Here is a 3,788-nt window from a genome sequence, read left to right as displayed (position 1 = left end):
GACACGAGGCGTCTTCCTGCTGCGGAGCCCTTTCTCTCCATTCAATCACTATAAGCTGTGATCACGTGGCCTCACACCGAGCCGCCTGTGATGATTCCAATCATATGTGATGAAAGCAGGAGATGCTCTTTAATGATGCAGGATGTGTGAACCTATTCTGTTTAATAATCTCTGTGCAGCAACAAAAGTTCAATATTTGTGCAGCCACTGAGTCTTTGTCCTAATCGTATATTGTATTATGTCGTTATCATGACTGTTGTCCTAATAATGTGGTGTCTGTTGTTTCTTAAACAAAACATGTGTTGTTCTGGGTTTGAAACAAACTTCCTTTGCTTTGATCTGCATCACAAACCATTTCAGTATTTAACAGGAAACAGGTTTTGTCGTCTCGGTGTCATTTGACCAACTTTGATCAACTCGAGACATGAGCTGCAAAGACTGTACGTTCGAATAGGAACATGCCTCCTTCCTGCTCAGTCTCACTGAATCTCACAGACCAGACCTGATAAGTGTTTCTACAAGTTGCCCTTTAGAGTCTAAGACCCTCACCATGTGGCCCAGTCAGCCCTCAGACACCCTGACACCTCCCTGTCATATAAACACAAAGAAAAGCCCTTTAAACAACTAGAATGGCACTTAGTGGAACACATACCTCTGGTTTTTCACACCAACGTCCATGAATGATTCCCCGAGAAAACATTGAAAACATAAAAAAAAGTGCCTCATCTAGCAAAGATTACAAAACTGACAAAACAGAATTGAATGGGTTCCTCTCTGACTCATCTTTCCAGCAGGTTTCATGGGAATGTTTTCAGTTGTTTTTGTGTAATCTTGCTTACAAACAGACAGACAAACAAACAAACAAACAGGTGTAAGCATAACCCATCTTGGTTGAGGTAATTAATGAATAAGAGTTTGAAGCCATAACAAATAATAACTCTCAATCCACACACACACACACACTGTGATTGTGTAATATTGTATTACTCAACCATTACTCAGTGCTTTTATTGAATGGATCTTTCCAGCAAACATCTTTCACACGAGGGTTCTTGCGTAACCAGTTAGACAATAAATACCTTGTGTGATCCTTGTAATCAGCAGATGGCAGTGTTGAGCTGAAGCAGTTAATCAGTAGGCCTGCTGCGACTTGTTCTGTTAACACAACCAGGGGCGGCTCTTGGTACAGGCGACATAGGCGGTTGCCTAGGGCGCAAAATGCCGAGAGGGCTGCACAAGGGACGGATTTATCATGACGTGACACATGCAATGTAAAACAATACAGTAACGTTACACCATCATCCTCTAACCCCGGGGACGTACCAGAGAGGGTACGCACCTGCGCCGAGAAAAGTGGAATCTTCTCTCAACCCCCCCAAGTGAATCCACTTTATTTCAGCATGAACAGAAAAAAAAGAAGGGAGTTTCATTTCACCGTTAGCAGCACAACATACTACTGGATTTTTCCTCTCATACCATGAAGGTTACTCTATCTCTTCAGCTACTAATAAAGCTCTGTTCAGTTAGACACACAAAGGGATATAAGAACTGGGATTAATGAAAATGCAAGAGAATTCAAAACCAACAAAAATTAGTCCTCCTTAAGTTTTAAAAAATTGAATCAGGTAGAAAAACTTATATCATACATGTTGGTGAACTTCCAACATATAAAATCATGTGATTGATGCTAGCTGAAGATTAGCCTGAATTGCTAAGAGATGTTGTTTTTCTAAAACGGTGGCTGTGGGGTAAAGTGAGACAAATGCTGTATGAAGCACAAGTTAAGTTTAGTCTTAAACATATTTTAGTGTTATTTTACATTATATATGTTTTATTTTTAATGTCATAAACATTGTAGAAAAGCTATCATGCCAAGAAACTACACAAGGAAGACTACCTGGGGCCAAACACCCCTCGCAGAGATGGAGAGTGCAGCCGCTGAGGTCATGCAAGGAAAGAAGTCTTTAAGAAAAGCTGGTAGGGATAGAAATATTGATAAGACAACCATCAAAAGATTCATAAAGAAACAAGAGAAAGGGAAAGTAAAATCAGTAGCCTGGGGTGCAGTAGCTGAGGCAAAGAGAATATTCACAGATGAGATGGAGGAGGAGCCAAACACTTGAAGCAACTAGCTGACCAGTTCCATGGCCTTGCTCCAGTTAAGTGCCGTGAACTGGCATTTGAATACGCAGAGAAAAACAATATCCCTGTCCCTGCCAATTGGACAGAGAAACAATGTTCAGGTGAGCTAGGGTGTGCAAGAGATCACATGAATCATAATAATCCTAAATGTGCTTAATTGACCAATCCCCATGATTCTGTTACTAGTCCGATATTAGTGGTTGTCAATCTAGCTGTCGGGATTTTAACTATTACAACATGTGTTGTTATGGTAGTTTTAAAGTGGAAAAAGTAAGTGGATCACTTTACCCCGTAGCTGGGGTAAAGTGGGACACAAGACCACTTTTTAAAAAACAATCATATTTTCACTTCCCTTTGTCCTGAAGACATTCTGATCATTTCCATTGCTAGAAAACATCCTGAATTAATGGGAAATGTGTAAATTTTACTGATATATCATTTTAGCTCGCCTAGAGCGGAGCAAATGTAAAAAATGTCCCACATTGCCCCGCTCTCCCCTAATTAGATGAATCTAAATAGTCAATTAACTGATAAGATTGTTGCTTTGCTGCAAGTTATAAAGCAATTAATCACTGAGCTGATCGACACAAATAATCTTCTTATGTTTTAATAATTGATCGTTGGTAAAGCAAAAATTTGGGGACATTTCTAACATTTTTATATATATGTATATATATATATATATATGATTTAATATATACATACATATATATTCTTGACTCACAGGAGACTATGGTGGAGACAAACAAACACACTCATGTCTCCATTAAGTTGATTTCAATTAACTAACTTCCTTTAACTTTAGCCAGAGTTTCTACTTACCTAACCCTAATCCTACTTTTAACTTTAATATCTAATGATTTACATTATGAGGACTTGCTTTTTGTCCCCTTAAGGAAGACAAGTCCCCACAATGTGACTGGTTATACAGACTATGCCTACATGACTAATATCTGGACCACACACACACACTGGTAATGTAAGCTGATGTATCTTTTGATGCCTTCACACAATGGAGGCCCTCTCTCCTTCACGTCTTCCTGCAGATTATTTCAGGGAGTGATCCGTCAGAGCGAAACAACCTTCAGCTTCAGTCCTTCCACCCTCTCACCTCCAACAATAGATTTTCTCATTCACCCAAACTATTTGTCACCATGGTGAAGTGGTTTGTGAAGTGGCCGAGAGGCTGTTCACTCCTCTCTACATTCACAACGCCAGAACAAAGTGTGCATTCACATTCAGAGACATGCTGTGCCTCCCTCACAGCACGGACGGCATTGGTTTGCATTAGCTTGTAACATAGACGTTAATTGAAGAAACAAGAGAGCGTCTGCTCTGGGCCTGTAATTATGGTTCGTGTCTGCTTCTGAGGACAGCGCCGAATTATTTACCGCAGACTAGGAAATCCCCAAACTACAGAGAGAGGATTTTATAACCTGGAATATCTCCAGAGACGCCTGTAACAACCCATTCACGCTAACTTAAGTTGTTAGGCTGGAGAATCAGGTTGAAGTCTGATGTTTAATTATTCGTTATTAGATCAGAGATGCTAAACCGTGAAGCAGAATGAAAACAAAAATGTCTTTGTGAAAACATTTTTTACGATCTGTACAACTCTTCTCACTTATAGCAAGTCGACTCTGGTG

This window comes from Pleuronectes platessa, chromosome 1 (assembly GCF_947347685.1).
Source record: "Pleuronectes platessa chromosome 1, fPlePla1.1, whole genome shotgun sequence".
Lineage (NCBI taxonomy): Eukaryota > Metazoa > Chordata > Actinopteri > Pleuronectiformes > Pleuronectidae > Pleuronectes > Pleuronectes platessa.
This window is presented reverse-complemented; position numbering follows the sequence as displayed.